The sequence below is a fragment of the Procambarus clarkii genome, chromosome 43, assembly GCF_040958095.1.
Source record: "Procambarus clarkii isolate CNS0578487 chromosome 43, FALCON_Pclarkii_2.0, whole genome shotgun sequence".
In the NCBI taxonomy this organism is placed as follows: Eukaryota; Metazoa; Arthropoda; class Malacostraca; order Decapoda; family Cambaridae; genus Procambarus; species Procambarus clarkii.
The window spans coordinates 8,222,453-8,243,186 of NC_091192.1; the positions used below are offsets into that span (position 1 = coordinate 8,222,453).

At 39.1% G+C, this 20,734-nt stretch overlaps 1 long non-coding RNA gene across 1 annotated transcript; it reads right to left on the reverse strand.

Annotated features, from left to right (window-relative positions):
* Positions 1–1,602: 1,602 nt before the first annotated feature.
* Positions 1,603–20,392, reverse strand: LOC123755753 (uncharacterized). Its single transcript, XR_011221966.1, has 3 exons — positions 20,039–20,392; positions 10,326–10,511; positions 1,603–4,545 (listed from the first exon to the last, which is right to left on the reverse strand). It is a non-coding gene; the product is annotated as an uncharacterized lncRNA (long non-coding RNA).
* Between the last annotated feature and the right edge of the window lie 342 nt (positions 20,393–20,734).

The window sequence follows — 20,734 nt, forward strand, 5'->3', positions numbered from 1 at the left end:
GGACTGAACTTTTTAATGTTCATGTGAGACATAGTTAGTTCAACTTTGATTGTTGGAGAAATAAAAGATACTTATGTTTTCATTTTTGCCAAAAGGTATTCCCTGTTGTGTTTACATGCATGAGAACTTTCAGAAAAAATGCCATTAATCTTCAATTAATTGCATTCTTCTCTTGGAAGTGTTGGTATGTTACAAATCCATATCAGAGTATCGATTCTCACAGGATAAATAATACTGTATATACCTACAATATGAATTATATAAATAATGTACTGAGTGATATATTAGAATGTTTGATAGTATAGTATGTTGATGTTTGTATGCATACTGTATAATGTATACTGTATGATGTATGAGGGTGTCATGGCTGGCCTGTTAAGTGAACAGGATATGTTCAGGTCTAATACCTGTGAATGGACAGGAAGATAATTGATCGGGTGTTGTGTTGCCAGATGTCACCACCTTTTAGAAGTAAATCTATTATTTAAGCCAATTAAGAATGTTTATACTTTTAGTTATATTATTAGAATGTATAAAACATTATATTAGTATGATTGTGTCTGTTTAAATGTGGTTTCTTTCTTTTGTAATGTGTATATTTGGAGAGTTTATCTGCTTTGTGGTAACTGGAGGAGTTGCCAGGGAGCGATTGAGTTAAGCCAGAGGAGCTTCACTAACTGGCTGGCGTTTGAACTGGTAACATATCACTGGTAACTGGTAACATATCACTGGTAACTGGTAACATATCACTGGTAACTGGTAACATAACTACTTAAAGTTAAGTCTCGTAATTGTTTTCCTGTTCTAGTGTAGGTGATATTTATCTGAGGAGACATACATTGTGTGAGCCATCCTTTAAAGTAGAATTAATGTGCAGTGATTATATTATACTATACTATATTAAGAGGAATTTATATATATATATATATATATATATATATATATATATATATATATATATATATATTATTGTATATGTACATGTGTTTTGCTTATCCATTTTTTATTTTAATTGCGTCTACATAGGAGCATTCTGGTGTATCAAATACATGCACGGTACTGTCCTCCTAGATACGTTTCCAGTGCTGCCAGATACACGAGCTTTGCTGACCTAGATAGATAACAGGAATCAGTGGGATATTGTGCCATTCTTGAGCCGTAGTGACGGAAGTTTATAACAATGACCTCGGCCATCCTCGCCTTACTGGTGCCTAAAGTACCGCGAGATCGACCTATTCCTGCTCTCACTAGGTGAAATTATTGGTTGTGTTCTCAGCCGTCGACGTGCGGCTGTTCTCCTGATCCGCCACAACCTACTACACAAAATCTTTCCATAACCTGACACTTATGACCACAAACAACCCACTTCACCTAGTCTACCGACTTGGAAAACGACGACATTTTGTGAGATGCTATTTGTAATAGTACTTTGTAATTTGAACGTTGAGGGTTATAACGTAGACAATATGAAGTATTAGTTGAAAGGCCGGGCCTGGGTAAACTCCACACAGGCGAAGCTGGTACGGAGATAGAGTAGATTTCTTGTTTTTATTTTCCACCAAAAACTGACATTAAAGATAAGTAAGAAACACGGCAAATAAATATTGGTTGATGTGTTTTATTAGATGACCTTAAAGAACTTATGTCATGTTAATTTACATTATTGAAACATATAACATATCAGAATCTTTAGAAACGTTTCACACAGACGTTTTTCTGGATAAATACAAGCAGCAAGCAAGACTTCATAAAGCTGTACCACCTAACACTGTAATACACGTAGCTGGACTTAGTGCTACCCCTTTTATCTACTAGTCTGGGGTTTTTTTGTTTGTGTACTCTTTAGTTGTGCTTGGAGGGGCGAACCTTTCGACTATCATTAGATCAATGCTGTTACCTTTTTCTTTTATTATACTTAAAGCTATTTATCGAATTACTTCGAAAACTTCCTCGTCTAGTTCGTTCCACTTATTTACCACTTTGAGATTGGAGAAATTATTTCTGACATCCCTGTGACTCATCTGTATTTCCTGTTTCCAATAATGTCCTAGTTGTTTGGCCATAGCGCGCATACGAGCCAAAAGTGACGTTATTTTTAAGAGGACGGGTTGCTTATTCTACCGTTCTCTAATTTTAACATTGTTTCTATATTTGTCAATTGCCCTTATTATCTTTTATGTCGTTATCACTGCTACTGAATTCCTTCTTACCTCCAGTGAACAAGGTCCAGTTCCTTCAATCTTGCTTCATAGCTCTGTTCTCTTAGCTCAGGAACGAGCCTTGTTGCATATTCAGCCCGTCCTCCAAACAAAGACCAAAAAGTGATTCTATGCACCCGCCAACCCCCCCCCCCTGTTTATGAATGAAAAACACATTACATACGACTCTCAATTGATTTTGTTTGAACTCTTCCAGAACAAGCGCTTCACTGACGAATTTTGTTCGTACCACAACGCTGTAAATGCTTCACCCACGTACTACAAATACAAATAATCGCCAACAGAACCTAAACACCTAGCCTAACCTAACCTATGCCTATATTTGCACAATATGCTAATATTTTATATAAATTTATTTTTTTTTAGAAAATCCCGTTTTGAATGAACAGCATGTTAAAACTTATGAATGCATCTTTGGGGGTTGACCACTGGATGTAATGGACGTGAGTCGAGGACAGGTTGGTATATTTTGTAACCTTTTTCTAGTGTTGTATTTTTAGGGTAGGGGGTTCCGTGCTGAGGCAGCTTACTCAATAATAGCCTCACAAAGGGTGTATACAGCGCTCGGAAGGGATCTTTGTCCAAGTTGCTGAAGGATAACTGGACGTCTACTAGTATGGCGAATGCTGCCCTCGGTGTTTTGCTGATGTGTGCTCCTGGTGTTAGATCTACGTGTACTCACCTATTTGTGCTTGCAGGATCGAGGATTAAATCTTGGATCCCACCTTTCTAGACTCCGGTTGTTAAAAACAATGACTCCTATCCTATTTCGTGCCATTTCTTGTTTTAAAATTATAAATAGGGCTTGCTTCCCTTCCACATCCTGCTCCATTAGTTCATTCTATTTTTCCACTACTCTCATGCTACACGAAAGCTTCCTCACATCTCTATGACTCATCTGAGTTTCCAGCTTCCAACCATGTACCTTTGTTCTGTTGGTATTCAGTGTGAACATTTCGTCTATTTTTCTCTGTCAATTCCTAATTATATTCTTTTTTCTATCATATCTCCCCGCTCCCTCCTTTTTTCTAACGTTGTCCGGTTCAGTTCCTTCAATCTCTCTTCATACCCCCATCCGTCATAACACTGGGACAAGCCTCGTCGCATATTTCTGAAACTTTTCCAGTCTCCTTATGTGTTTCTTCAGGTGGGGGCGGCATACTCTAAGACTGGTCTCACGTAGTCAGTGTAGAGCCCCCTAAATTCCACCTTACATGGGTTTGTGAATGACGTTCTAACTTTTACTAGCATAGAATACGCTGCTTTTACAAATGCCTCATGAGTTAGATTTGGTGTTACGTCTACTCCCAGGTCTCTTTCTACAATCGTCACAGGAAGGTAGTTTCCCTTCACTGTGTACTGTCCCTTTGGTCTTTTGTCACCTAATCCCATTTCCATAACTTTACACTTGCTTGCATTGATCTCCAGTAGCCATTTCTCTGACCATTACTGAAGCTTGTTCAAGTTCAATCCTCCAACCCTCATCTATCACATTTCGTCTCATTAATTTCGCGTCATCCGCGAACATTGACATATAAGACTCGACTCCTGTAGACATGTTGTTTAAATATATTAAAAATAGAACTGGTCCCAGCACTGATCCTTGAGGTACTCCACTCGTTACTGTTCGCCAGTCCAACTTCTCACCCTTGACTGTAACACTCTGGCTCCTGCCTCTTAAGTAATTCTTTACCCAAGCTTGGGCTTTTATCCCTTACTCCCGCCTGCCTCTCAAGTTTGAATAGCAGTCTCCTGTGGGATCAAAAGCTTTTTGGCAGTCCAGAAATATGCAGTCTGCCCATTCTTCACTGTCCTGCATTAATTTTAATCTTGTTACTTTATCACAGAACTCTAGCAGGTTTGTGTATTTACTATTTGTGTCTGCAGAGTCGAGCTTTTTGCTCTTGGACCCCAACTTTCTAACCAATCTATTTTTTCCTCTCTTATATCTACTACATATATTTTTTCTAAATATACTACACATGCACGCACACACACAATGTGTGTGTATGCTTGTGTGCATGCGTCTGTGTTCGTGCGTGCGTGCGTGCACTCAGTTGTCGGAACCTTCAGGTCAGTTTAAGAGTGTGGACACCCAATTGGCAAATGAACAAATATTCATTAATGCAGTTAATATCTATGAGACGGAACCTAGTGATGAATTCCGTGACATCATGCATGAGGATACAGTTGTTAACTGTGCTGGACTGCGGCTCGGCGGGAGCCCAGTACGGGGCCAACAGGTTCATAATTCGTCCGTCCACCCAGGTGTAATAACTTTCGTGATTCTGGTCAGTAGCGCCTAGCCAGTAGCTGTTGATCACACCTGAGAGAGAGAGAGGCAAGGCTGATGAGAGTGGAAGCTCTAGCTTGAAGTATTTATTGGTCTGGAGTCTGTATACAATTAAATTCATTAACAACACAAACGTAATATAGTAAATTGTATATATATATATATATATATATATATATATATATATATATATATATATATATATATATATATATATATATGTATATATGCTGTATATATATATATGTATATATGCTGTATATATATATATATATATGTATATATACTGTATATATATATATATATATATATATATATATATATATATATATATATATATATATATATATGTATATATACTGTATATATATATATATATATATATATATATATATATATATATATATATACTGTATATATATATATATATATATATATATATACTGTATATATATATATATATATATATATATATATATATATATATATATATATATATAAATGTATGACTGACAACTCACACCCCAGAAGTGACTCGAACCCATTCTCCCAGGAGCAACGCAACTGGTAACTACAGGACGCCTTAATCCGTTTGACCATCACGACCAGACATAAGGAAGTGATAGCCGAAGCTATTTGAACCACTTCCCCGCCGGCACTCAGATGGTAATCTTGGGCATAACACTTTATCAAATCACCTCATTCTTTGGGGTACACATGAGAAACACAGATGTGAACAGGCCTGAATGGTCCCCAGGACTATATGCAACTGAAAACTCACACCCCAGAAGTGACTCGAACCCATACTCATAGGAGCAACGCAACTGGTAACTACAGGACGCCTTAATCCGCTTGACCATCACAACCGGATATAAGGAAGTGATAGCCAAAGCTATTTGAACCACTTCCCCGCCGGCACTCGGATGGTAATCTTGGGCATAGCATTTTATCCATATCCATTATCCTGGGGACCATTTTGGCTTGTTCACATTTGTGTTCCTCACGTGTGCCCCCAAAGAATGAGGTGATTTGATAAAATGCTATGCCCAAGATTACCATCCGAGTGCCGGCGGGGAAGTGGTTCAAATAGCTTCGGCTATCACTTCCTTATGTCCGGTCGTGATGGTCAAGCGGATTAAGGCGTCCTGCAGTTACCAGTTGCGTTGCTCCTGGGAGTAGGAGTATGGGTTCGAGTCACTTCTGGGGTGTGAGTTTTCAGTCGCATATAGTCCTGGGGACCATTCAGGCTTGTTCACACACATATATATATATATATATATATATATATATATATATGTCGTACCTAGTAGCCAGAACTCACTTCTCAGCCTACTATTCAAGGCCCGATTTGCCTAATAAGCCAAGTTTTCCTGAATTAATATATTTACTATAATTTTTTTCTTATGAAATGATAAAGCAACCCTTTTCTCTATGTATGAGGTCAATTTTTTTTTATTGGAGTTAAAATTAACATAGATATATGACCGAACCTAACCAACCCTACCTAACCTAACCTAACCTATATTTATAGGTAAGGTTAGGTTAGGTAGCCAAAAAAAGCTAGGTTAGGTTAGGTTAGGTTGGTTAGGTAGACGAAAAAACATTAATTCATGAAAACTTGGCTTATTAGGCAAATCGGGCCTTGAATAGTAGGCTGAGAAGTGCGTTCTGGCTATTAGGTACGACATATATATATATATATATATATATATATATATATATATATATATATATATATATATATATATATATATATATATATATATATATATATATATATATATATATATATATATATATATATATATATACATATATATATATATATATATATATATATATATATATATATATATATATATATATATTGGAGCGGAGTCTTGAAGTGGGTAGAATATAGTTGTGCATTAATTGGCTGTTGATTGCTGGTGTTGACTTCTTGATGTGTAGTGCCTCGCAGACGTCAAGCCGCCTGCTATCGCTGTATCTATCGATGATTTCTGTGTTGTTTGCTAAGATTTCTCTGGTGATGGTTTGTTTGTGGGAAGAGATTATATGTTCCTTAATGGAGCCCTGTTGCTTATGCATCGTTAAACGCCTGGAAAGAGATGTTGTTGTCTTGCCTATATACTGTTTTTTTTAGGCTTACAGTCCCCAAGAGGGCATTTGAAGGCATAGACGACGTTGGTCTCTTTTAAAGCGTTCTGCTTTGTGTCTGGAGAGTTTCTCATGAGTAGGCTGGCCGTTTTTCTGGTTTTATAGTAAATCGTCAGTTGTATCTTCTGATTTTTGTCTGTAGGGATAACGTTTCTACTGACAATATCTTTCAGGACCCTTTCCTCCGTTTTATGGGCTGTGGAAAAGAAGTTCCTGTAAAATAGTCTAATAGGGGGTATAGGTGTTGTGTTAGTTGTCTCTTCAGAGGTTGCATGGCGTTTCACTTTCCTTCTTATGATGTCTTCCACGAAACCATTGGAGAAGCCGTTGTTGACTAGGACCTGCCTTACCCTACAGAGTTCCTCGTCGACTTGCTTCCATTCTGAGCTGTGGCTGAGGGCACGGTCGACATACGCGTTAACAACACTCCTCTTGTATCTGTCCGGGCAGTCACTGTTGGCATTCAGGCACATTTCTATGTTCGTTTCCTTAGTGTAGACTGCAGTGTGGAAAACTCCACTCCTTTCCATGACTGTTACATCTAGAAAGGGCAGCTTCCCATCCTTCTCCATCTCGTAAGTGAAACGCAACACAGAATTCTGCTCAAACGCCTCCTTCAGCTCCTGCAGATGTCTGACATCAGGTACCTGTGTAAAAATGTCGTCAACATACCTGCAGTATATGGCCGGTTTCAAGTTCATGTCGACTAAGACTTTTTGCTCGATGGTACCCATGTAGAAGTTTGCAAACAGGACACCTAGGGGAGAACCCATGGCGACCCCATCTACTTGCTTATACATGTGTCCATCCGGGCTCAAGAAGGGTGCCTCTTTAGTACAAGCTTGGAGTAGTTTCCTTTGACTGTTTTCTGGTATGTCAAGAGGAGTACAGGCCGGATCACGGTACACTCTGTCGGCTATCATCCCGATTGTCTCATCCACAGGATCGTTGGTAAACAGAGATTCTACGTCCAACGAGGCTCTTATCCGTGTGGCCCGCGTTCCCCGCAGCAAGTCAACAAATTCCTTTGGAGACTTCAGGCTGAAGGCGCAAGGGACATAAGGGGTCAGCAAGCCGTTGAGTCGTTTCGCCAGTCTGTATGTGGGTGTGGGTATCTGGCTGATGATTGGCCGAAGTGGGTTTCCAGGCTTGTGTGTCTTGACATTTCCATACGCATATCCAGGTTTATATTCCCCAATAATCTTTGGCAGGTGGAGTCCAGATTTCTTGGCGTTCACAGTTTCGATCAATTTGATGTAACAGTCATGGAAAGGAGCGGAGTTTTCCACACTGCAGTCTACACTAAGGAAACGAACATAGGAATGTGCCTGAATGCCAACAGTGACTGCCCGGACAGGTACAAGAGGAGTGTTGTTAACGCTTATGTCGACCGTGCCCTCAGCCACAGCTCAGAATGGAAGCAAGTCGACGAGGAACTCTGTAGGGTAAGGCAGGTCCTAGTCAACAACGGGTTCTCCAATGGTTTCGTCGAAGACATCATAAGAAGGAAAGTGAAACGCCATGCAACCTCTGAAGAGACAACTAACACAACACCTATACCCCCTATTAGACTATTTTACAGGAACTTCTTTTCCACAGCCCATAAAACGGAGGAAAGGGTCCTGAAAGATATTGTCAGTAGAAACGTTATCCCTGCAGACAAAAATCAGAAGATACAACTGACGATTTACTATAAAACCAGAAAAACGGCCAGCCTACTCATGAGAAACTCTCCAGACACAAAGCAGAACGCTTTAAAAGAGACCAACGTCGTCTATGCCTTCAAATGCCCTCTTGGGGACTGTAAGCCTAAAAAAAAAAGTATATAGGCAAGACAACAACATCTCTTTCCAGGCGTTTAACGATGCATAAGCAACAGGGCTCCATTAAGGAACATATAATCTCTTCCCACAAACAAACCATCACCAGAGAAATCTTAGCAAACAACACAGAAATCATCGATAGATACAGCGATAGCAGGCGGCTTGACGTCTGCGAGGCACTACACATCAAGAAGTCAACACCAGCAATCAACAGCCAATTAATGCACAACTATATTCCACCCACTTCAAGACTCTGCTCCAATATAGAAGCATCAAGAAATATGGACCAATAGGCTTTCTACAATTACTTCCATTCAATACCCATTGTTTCGTGTTCTGTCTTGTGTTTGAATTTAATACCCATTCAATACCCATTGTTTCGTGTTCTGTCTTGTGTTGGAATTTAATACCCATTGAATACCCATTGTTGAAAGTTCGTTTTTCACCTCATCCACCTCACCCAAATGTAGATATAAACCTCGAAGATGTGTAAGCTCTATTCAGTTTCAGTTGTGTGTTTGTAAACTAAAGTCTTTGAAAATGTAATAAGTTTTACGAAAAGCGCTCAAGTGTCGCGTCAGACTAGAAATAAAAATGAATTTTGGAGAATTGATCTTTGAATTACCATCAACAGTGAAAAGAAACGTAAGAAAGATAGAGAAAATTCGTGTTAGAATTATTAATCTTACTTTTTCGGTCATATTTAATAATATATGTCTACAGGAAAGACTGCTACCAAAATCTACTAATATATATATATATATATATATATATATATATATATATATATATATATATATATATATATATATATATATATATATATATATATATATATAATCATCCGGTATAAAAATAGGATATAGGGAAGACTCGTTAAATGATCGGAGAGTTCCACTGACTTCTGTAATTATCAAAACACTGGATCCACTTCAAAAAAATATAAAATACATATATAGTAGTATCAGACCAACAAATAGAAGATACAAACAGACGGAGCAGACACAAATACACCCGCCCATCCTACCTGTGTGTATAGCACTTATAGTAACGATGTGGACCATCCTACATATATTGACGTAATGGACAACTTCAAAGTAGAGTTTGATGATATAGAATTTGGACAATCTGAAAAAGTTTTGAATTGATGATTATAAAACCTAGCCTAACCATCCTAGGCCTAATACACGCTATCTGAGGCCTAATATAGTGTAAGTGTGCTATGCTAGGTCTAGGAATGTTTAAATTAAGTCTGTTTTTTAGCTGAATTTTTCTGGACTCTGTAACGTGAATAGCAACAAATTCTACTATGTAATTGTCCATTGTAGATGTACAATGGTCCACAAAGGTACGATAAGTACAATCTAAACAGGAGAATGGGTTGAACCAAACATATTTATTTATTTATTTATATACAAGAAGGTACACTGGGTTGTGAGATTACATAACATTGGTGTTGTTACATTCTGGTAAAGCCACTGAAACTCAATGCGTGTTAGGCATATTTATATAGTAATATAAGTATTGCCAGAATAAGTGAGCATAAATGGAGTATAAACGCTTAGATAACACACAGTGAACCAAGAATGCATCATGAGAACAGTTAACATGTGGAATGAGGTAGAAAGTAGAAAGGTCGAGACAACCTGTACACATAGAATCACAAGTAAATATGAGAAATAAGAGGACTTGAGTCGATGCAACTGACAACCGACCGAGAGCTAATAAGGCGATGCCCTGGAGCTAAAACTCGTCCATTCAAAGCAAACACACAAACTAATGTAGCAAACACAAGTGGCTAAGTACACACAAATACCAAAGCAGTAACACTACCGTTGCTGGTGATGTATGTGATTAAATGCATGTAGTCGTCGCAGTAGTTGTCCAGGACGGCCAAGTCGGCGTCCTGGTCCGGCAGGAGGGTCTGGCAGTAGTCTCGCGCCTCGGCCCATGTCCTCTTCATCTCAGAGAAGTAGTAGCAGCCCTCCCCCACAGGCTCGAAATTTGTAGGACATGTACCTGCGACCACAACACAAGCTCAAGGCAACACTTCCGTCTAGTCAATCACCTCGCCCCTAACTCTTAACTCTTCGCCTTTCTACGGAAGGTAAATTATGCTGTTTAATGTCTTCATATGAGTACCTTCTAATTACAAGGATTAACTTTGTGATCATTCTCTGTCACTTTGTGGAACTGTAAAATATATAGATATAGTACCGTCTAAGTAATCTGATCCTTTCTATATCTTTAAATTATTATTCATTATTATTATTATTATCATCATAGTATGATGCCAGAACCAGAACTGCATAATCTCAATGAGTCCTAACAAAAATAAGGTAAATACACAAATTAACATTTTATATTTGATAAAGATCCCTACTAATAATTACTCCTAGATCTTGTTGTATTCAGATTTAGCAATATCCGTTTGTTAATCTTGTATCCGGTTACACATCATTATTAACATCACCTAGACTCAGAACTCTACATATGTCAGCTTTAAACAGCATCTGCCAGGCTTTATCCATTTAAACAAAATCTAAACCGCCTTGGAGCATTTTTGTATTTTTGTAATATATTTCTCGCCCTATTTATGCATTATCTGCAAATGTGATAATGCTACTGGTCAATGCTGTGTCCATCAATTTGATATATGTCAAATAACAGAGGTCATAGGAAGAATCCCTCGGTCATTCCTCTTGCCAAGGTTTCCACTTGGACTTCAGTCCATTTATGGTAACCCTTTGTTCCTGTGAGGGAATGGGTTTTCACCAGCTCACTTCCACTTGGATTTTCAGGCCAGTGCACTTGCAAAGTGCACAAGTAAGTGCAGGGACCTAGTTTGGCAACCCTTACCCGAAACATCTTGTGTTTGGGCTCATGTGAGAGCCCCTGTCATCAGCATTCCAGATATGTTACTATGGCCGTAGAAGCACGTCTGTGGACAAAGTTAGGGAGAAGAGCATCTTTTCATTTGTATAGCTGGGAGAGAGACAATTTGCGTGGGAACCCTGGAGGCCTGGGAGAGCGTAGTGCGAACGTGGGCCACCACTCACCCACCAGTATAATCTTGCAGGTGTGGAAATCCAGTACTTTTTGTTTATTATTATTATTATTATTTTCTACCACAGACGTGGCCACACATTTACAATGCTAACTAGCATATATACATTTTCTTCTGTCCTCCGTGGACAGGGTGAAAGATTTGTCAGACATACAGTTCAGAGATTTATTGAACAACCACAGAAGGTGATCGTAGTGCTTTTAATATGTTAGGCTAAGCTACATACGTAAATACATAGATACATAGATTTATGAATACATTAATGTGAATTTATAATGGTGAAATGCAATTCTGATCAGCTTTATACTCATACATACACACACACACACATACATACATACACACACATACATACATACACACATACATACATTCATACATACATACATACATACATACATACATACATACATACATACATACATACATACATACATACATACATACATACATACATACATACATACATACATACATACACATATATTTGTCTCTTTTACTCTGACAGGGTGAGATAGCTGACAAGAGAAACTAGTGTGCAATTAAGAACTTAACCACTGAAGGTGAATAAGATGCTTTTACAAGCTCAGGTTATATAGTTACATTACATGGTTAATCTAGGATACAAGTCCAATATATCATCAAGTGTTCCAGTACTCATATAGTAGTTACAGAGTTCAGCATACCTCAGCCCAGGAGGGCGAAAGTCAGTCAATATGGGACATTCTACAATATAATGTTCAAGAGAGTGCATGTTTTCTCTTTCACAAAGTTGACACATTGTGTACTCGACATTTGGGTTTTGAGAAAGCTGCCAGATACGTCTATATCCCAGGCGTATTCTGGCAACTATGACATCGCATTGCCAAGTTCTTGCACTATTAGTCCCATATGTGAATGTCTCCTCACGATATCTATCATAATATTTTTAATACGGCAACTTTCAGGTCTTTGTGTATTTGTTAGGTCGGTGAGATCTTCATTAGATATTTGTTTAAGCATTCTCTTTGCTTGCTAGTGAAACACCCATATCAATTTCTACTACTGGTTTCATACAAGCTGCCTTTGCAAGCATATCAACAGTGTTATGCCTTGAGATACCAACATGTGATGGTATCCATAGGAATTTAACTGCAAATCTGTTTTCTTTAGCAGCTAAAACATTCATTCGAATATCACTGACTATTTTCTGGGTATCACTACTATGTGCATTCAGTGCCAGGAGTGCACTCTGCGAGTCACAGTATATAAGTCCACTGCCTTTGTCTTTTAAAAATTCAGTGGCAAGGTATATGCCTGCAAGTTCGGTTTGAGTTGTACTTGCCCAGTCATTGACGCGCTTCATTGCTGTATGTACGAGAGAAGATTGTTCAAATATATTACATGCACATCCGGTACATCGTCCACCTTCTTCTACAGAGCCGTCGGTATAGCACTGATACACATCGTTACCCATACTCTGAGTACTCTCAGTGATGCTTTTCAGTGTTAACTGTTTTAATAATGTAGAGTGCACACTATCTTTCTTGGGCAATTGAGAATTGAGTAATTGGTTGATTAATCATTAATTGGGTTGGGTACATATTTAAGACTTTGATGGAATTGGCTACCTTTTAGAACCAAAATGCATAATCAGATTTCGCTTCTTCTTCTATTCTTCTATAGACCTCAGGTGAGTGCAGCATATTAGAAAGTTTTTCTTGAAACTTCATGTGTTGCCGAGATCTACTCAATGCCTTCACGCCGAAAACTGTGCGAATGGACAAAATTCTTTCACTTATGGTAGGCAATTTTGACTGCTCACATATTAACTATTCTCGTGGACATTGGAGCCCCAAGGATGAGACGCATAGCTTCATTTTGCAAGGTTTCAAGAGATTTCAACTCTTTGTCTGTATACAGTGTGAGATGTAGAGCATTGTAGTCAAGTACTGGTAGACATAAGTGCACAGGTAATAGTGTCAGTTTGTAACACCGTGGATTTCCTGGCAATTGATTATTGTGGAGTGATAACAGAGTGTGGTTATTTCTATTTTGTTGTGTTCCCCAGGGCTGTGACAAGTTTGATTTGATATATATATATATATATATATATATATATATATATATATATATATATATATATATATATATATATATATATATATATAATATTCAGTTGCATATTGTCCTGGGGACCATTCAGGCTTGTTCGCATATATATATATATATATATATATATATATATATATATATATATATATATATATATACATTATATATATATATATATATTATATATATATATATATATATATATAAATATATATATATATATATATATATATATATATATATATATATATATATATATATATATATATATATATATATATATATATATATATATATATATATATATATAGTGACGTGGCTGAAGTGTTAACGTAATTTTGGTAGAATTGTGGTGAGTGACGAGGCTGTCCTGGAAGTGACAGCCGTCCGCTCAGCCGAGTAACGTAAATTTCTCAGGAGTGATTATCGATCCGTGGGGTCGATAATCATTCACCCAGTTAATTAAGGAGTTGTGTTCTCTTTAGTGTTCCATTAACGTTTGATAGCTTTAGGGTACATGTGTCAGCCGTAACTAAATATATATATATTCGTTGTGTCATGAAGCCCAGTGTGATTAGTGTGTTGTTTACTGTGGTGAGTACAACGTGTGGACCAGTGTTCTGTGTGGTAATTAGAGCACTGTGGTCATTTGCAACAGGACAATAAAGTGTTGGGCAGTGTACTAAGATATTTGATTTAGTGCACATTGCCGTGTGTGTTATTGCAAAGGGGTTGTCATTGATGGTGATTGTTGCTAGTGTTGATCAATCACCGGGGGGTGTTTTGCAGTTCAGTAAATCATTGTGGGACCGTGTTCCAGAGGGTTCATGTCCTGAGTGTTATTTTACTGGGGTTCTGCAGTATTGTCATTGCAACCGGATTGTAACGTAAATCACTGTGTTTTGTTAGTGTGATTTATTCATTGTCGTGGGTGAATTTGGCTGAAACGAGTACTTGGGTTTTATATTCTCCTGTTATTCTGGTGGACATCAAAGTCCAGTATTCAGTGAGGTGATTGCGAGGCAATTAATATAACGTAACCAAGGGACCACCCATTGCTTACAGAGAATTTGTTCTTTTACAATTTGAGTAACGTAGAATGCGTCTGAGTTAATTATTTTCCTGAAAACAGCTACGATAGTCTCGGGGAGCCTAGCCATAAGCCGGACAAGAATTAAAGTATTGTCTCTCGTAATTTTCGGTCAGTGGACAGGTAAGTGACATGTTCCAGAAAGTCAAAGTAATTAACTTTGATCCGTGTTGATCGACTCACACGAAGGCTCCATTGTTCCATTAACGTATTGTCGTTATTGACCTGTCTGGAAGTACAGGTACTTGTCATTGTGAAATAACATAAACATGGTGATTAATGAGCGTTATTAGTCACCTGAATTGGTATGGTATGGAAGGCTAGATGGAATTCATAACTTTAATGAAAATTGCTGAGCCAGTGTGAAAGGTTGCGTATTTAATTGATTAATTATTGATCTTCGGGATAGTAATTAATCGCTCTAGGGTAATCACGAGTGATTACCGTTCTCTAAGCACTTTGGACACTGTAATTGAAGTTCACTATCGTTGAGTGATAGTAATCGATAACGTAAATTAACGTAACTAGTGCAGAGATTACTAGAAGTACAGGGATTAATGGGGATTACTCACTGATTGCTCGACAGGTAGAGTGTTTGTGTAATTTCTGAGTTACTAGTGACAGTTGTAAGATTTATTAAGTTAACACAAATGTTACTTTGTTATTAACGTAATCAATTTGGTATTGATTGTTGATCGTCCGAGGGACGAAGTGTCAACGTAAAGATTTAACTGAGGAGAGTTGCTGGAGTTGCCAGTAACCTCATTAGTCATTGATAGGCTACTAATTTGATTGCATTGGAACCGCTATTGCAGATGAAGGCTGCAAGAAGCGTAGGTTACTGATAGGAGGTTGTTGGAGATGTTTCTCATAGCCTAGCCTATTGTGTCATAGTTGCAAGAGTGATTATAGATTAGAGTGTCTTGCTTGCTTGATTGATTCCTCTGTGTTCACGCTTATGTTCAAGTTAGTTCATTATGCAGTCCGAGGGGCTGGTGTCTAGCTGTCATTGATAGTGTCACAGGAAGGATTTCGAGTAACGTCATTGATATTTCTTTCGTTGTTGTAGTAGTACTTTATTAATAAATTGTTTTGTTATGTTGAACACTGTCTTTTCGTTACATCCCACACATTTATATTGTCCTGCAAGTATTCTGCTACGCTCGACTATTAAATTGAGACTGCTTTGTGAGTCTAGAACTGAATATATAGCACTACACAACAAACAAATTATTTGTTGTGAGAGCCCTTGACCTACTCGTTAGATTCGTTTCGGCGAATGGCGAAGGTCAACGGCCTAAGTGGAGGGGATTTCAACTTTTTGGGGTCTCGGCGTTTGCTCGCACCTAGTTAATTGTTCATATCTGGTCCCAGAGTGAGGAATGAGCTGCTTACTACACTGGTGTGTTAGGTAAGCAAGTCCTTCCTCAGGCGATCTATATGAATATCACGACAGGAATAACGTTAACGGAGCTCAGGAAAATTTTTTTTTTATGAATTATCCAAATTTCAAATACCATTTCAATATTCCACCAATCTTCAAACTCTCACAATTCCTTTAAAATAACTATACTTCTATCTAACTTGGTATAGCAACAGCACCCTATTACGGACCAGAGTCCATCGCCCGAGCACGGAGCTGTGACGACGACGCCATCTGTGAGTCCGCTCCCGAAAACCCCACAACATGGACAACGCCATCTAGTGGTGACAGGATATGCCGGCAACAGATGCTGGATTCCTGTCCTAGTCGACTCGCGACGTAGCCGCTGCTGACCTCTGGTGAGGTAGTGCTTAGACAGTGAACGCCATCTATGGAGTGAAGAGGTGGACGTTTCTGTCTCAGCTTGTAAGTGATGTTTCCTGGTGGTCCCAGGTAGTGTCCCAGTATACTAATGACGTGTCTGGTTTCAGAGCTAACCTGGGACTGCTGTGTTGGACGATGGGGCAGTCTACCCAAGGCAGCCAAAGTCTCTTCACCAGTCTGCTGAAGAAGCTGTGAGCCACCCCTGGACGAACTCTGTCGAGAGTAATAGCCTGCCTGAGGAGTGGCAGTGTTGGGAATTGCCTTATCCGGGGTTGGCTGGTAGAGGAGACCACCCACTGGGGTGCTGTATGAGGAGAGTGACCAGCGAGTCACACGAGGCTCCTGGCTAGGGCACGCAACCCTAAGTATCGGTCGTGGAGTGGCCTACACAGTGTAGCTGATCGGTACCTGCTAGCTACAGGCTGGATTGTGGTTGAAGGCCTCCACGACGAAGCACCCACTGGGACTGTGATTTGGCTGGCCTGTGGCCAGGGTAGATTCGTCGTAGAGTTATCGTGGATGCATCGTGAACCACGGAAGCAGAGACTAAGGCTACCTAGAAGAAGCATCGCAGAGTGTTGAGCGTCTTCAGAGAGGGAGACCTCATTGTACATTATGTAGTTATAATTCCCTTTTATGACTTTAAATTACGGTGGTGGAAATATATATCGGAAAATTGAAATATTTGTATCCCTCCCTTTTTAGCTTTGACTTGCATTATGGAACACACCCCTTGAAAGCCTCTACTGACTTGGGGCCGGATACCCAAAACTCTACTACCATCAGAGAAGAACCCGGTTGCGTCCCAGTAGGGCCGTAACACACCCTGAGTACTATGAGCTTCTGTCTTCCGTGAGGGACCGTCAATAGGCTTTGCTGTAATCATGGTAAACAATGTTGCAAGCCTTCGAACTGCTCATTGATTTAAAATAAAATATAGCCAAAATGCTAGGATTTCTTTTGTTATGAAAAACTAAATGTGAATGCTTCTTTAAAGATGAGGATGATAAAGATGAGGTTAGTGAGCCTTTGTCTTGCATATTTCATTAAATCCTTAGTCGAGCACAGTACTGTAATTATTGAGGGTAGCCAATATGATGCTGATTTTTAAAAAGGAAGGTAGATCATGTGTTGAATTATTTATTGCTCAAGTTACTTAATGTCTATTGTAGGGAAATTGCTTGAATCTATAATTGCGAAAACCATGCATTTACATCTTTGAAAAATATAGATTAATAAAGGTTTAACAACATGGTTTTACTAACGGCCGCTTGTGTGTTACAAACGTGTTATCATCCTTTTGCAGCATATTTCATTCAGTTGAAAGTGGAAAGAATTATTACATTGCATATAGCATAGCTTTTGATACTGTGCTTCACAGAACAAGCTTTAGAAAGGTAGATGCCCTTGGCATGGAAGAAGTTATCTTGAGGAGGATTATGGCGTGGTGATTGTTCAGGAAACACATGGTCAACATAAATCAAATTAAGTCAGAGTTGGAAACCACTGCAAGCGGAGCTCCACAAGTCTGTGTCCTGGGACCTTTGTTCGTTGCCATATATAGAAATTATTAGACACAGGACGGACCAGCAACTTTAGCAAATTTGCAGATAGTACAAAATTAGCGTGGAAAATATATACAAAATAAGACCTAGAATTCCTACATGACGACTGACATAGGCTTTTAAAATAAGGCATTATGTACAAAAGGAAATCCCAATTACGAGATGGGTTATCTTGAGATGATTTCGGGGCTTTAGTGTCCCCGCGGCCCGGTCCTCGACCAGTCCTCCACCCCCAGGAAGCAGCCCGTGACAGCTGACTAACACCCAGGTACCTATTTTACTGCTAGGTAACAGGGGCATAGGGGTATATGAAAAAATCACTGGTAACTTATAGGGATGGTTCCAAAATCACCCTGATGTTCCATTTTACTTCACCCTGAGTATTTGACGAGAACGTTTGGTAGAGAACTCCATTACCTGTGCCAGAATGTATGCAAGTGCACAGTGAAAACGCATTTATCTTTTGTATGCAAACTTGGGTTGTTGCGAGCATGGTGTCCCTAGACTCGGAGTGGATCTAGGCGGATCCCAGGACATATAACATCAGGATGACGTGGCCCTTCGGTTAAAGCGAGCATCTGCAGTTACCCAGGACACGGGTTCGATCCCCGTCCTGCTCCAATGATTTTCTCAAGACATTATTTACTTTAAAATACAACGTGCTGGAGTACAGACCCAAACTAACAAACATTGTATAAATTAGACTTATGGGCTTATCTGAAGGTGATAAAAAAGCGTTACAGTGATACCAGTAATTTCCATGATGCAACAATATTTTCATATAACTTTAATTTAAATTTCTCCACACACTATATAGACCGCAGCATATAAGAACTTTGTTTCAATAAGTTTTTCACAATATTAAGATGTCATCAAGCTGTGGTCACCAGCGCCATATTACTGACAGCCTCATCACTCCGGATGTGATATTGTTAATGTTTACCAGACGCACCTCATCATCAAAGCTTCATCGCTCTAAATTTTATATTTAGTATTATTTTGTATTTTATTAACGTTTGCCAGATACGTTACAACCGCCAAAGAGAACCTTAGTTACACAAATGGATGATGCTTTATTTAGTAACATCACAGGTTAAGGCTAGGCTTAAGATTGCCTATAAAACTGTAACTGGCATTGTGAATCAAAAGTTTGTTAATTAAGGTTAATTTAGAAGCCGCAAAAGCGAATTTATTAACATAAGGGGTTACTGCTTTATTTATATAACCTTATTCGGGATACCCGGCGGTGTCCGGGTCGACATTGGCACCCCCTCACCACATGTGTCTGTGTATTTTGTTATCTCTCTCGCTCTCTCTCTCTTCCTGAAACTCTCTCTGTTTTTGTCTGCTCACTGTCCGTCTTTGTCGTCTGTCTTCCTATGCAATAAAACTTGTCTGGAGAAAACAGCCATGATATCAACATTTCTTCAGATTTTTAAAGGATAGATTTTTTGAGTAAAATGATTAAATTTTAACATGTTCAGCACTTCATATTTAATAATATTGTATAAAAATAATCAAAATCGAGCCAAAACAATCAAGCAAGAGTCGTCATCTGGTTCGCGACAGCACAGTTTTACACTATCCCATTTCAGTAGTACCCACTCTGACCCATTCATGCTGGACATGTACCCAATAGCAGTCATTGTGCAAAATTGGGTGTTGCTAGTCCAAAGCATCTGGTTTCGCATCTTGGACAAGCATTCTATTTCATATATATAGTTTAATGGGTTCTATACTAATAAAACTAAAATTTAACAATTTGTTTAGGGATAAGATGAAATAAGGTGAAAAAGCTCTAGACTAAGCAAAAAAAAAAAATGAGTGGTGTGGAGAGCTAGAATTGGGCTGAAAATCCACCTGGAACGGAACTACACCAGTCAGTGACCTTTGGCAGTCGTCAAAACTAACTCAAGCACTAACCGGCGTCCACTTGTGTCAGGAGGCTGATGACCAACAGCACTGGTATAAACATTGTGACCTCGGGTGGTGGTGGCCTCGGGTGGTGGTGGCCTCGGGTGGTGGTGGCCTCAGATAGTGGTGGCCTCGGGTGGTGGTGGCCTCAGATAGTGGTGGCCTCGGGTGGTGGTGGCCTCGGGTGGTGGTGGTCTCGGGTGGTGGTGGCCTCGGGTGGTGGTGGCCTCAGATGGTGGTGGTCTCAGGATATAATTTCCAAGTGTTGACTTCAACTGTGTGATGAGTCAGTAGTGTGACGGTGGCGTATGTTGCCGCGATATTGGCTTGTTGTGTTATGGTGGGACGAGGGAGCCTGTTTCCCTTATATTCTCCCCTGTGTTATATCATAACCGATGCCACCTGAAAAGTTAGCAGCTGAGGCTTCTCACTGGTGCCGACTACAATTTTCATAACTGTTATGAACATTTTTCCTTATCTGATATTGACTTTTTATTAGAGATAAAAACGAAAATCATCTGGCCTTCAAAGACCCTTGAGTGGAAGATGTGTGTCGTGTTATCTCTCACTCCCAGGCTCTTAGTCAAGCATTCCTGGAACATTCCAGGAATCATATCACCTGCCGATGATATGATATGGAAACGATGTCACCTGCCATAGATATCGATATCCCAACCTAATTTTGGCAATTACAATGTCACACTG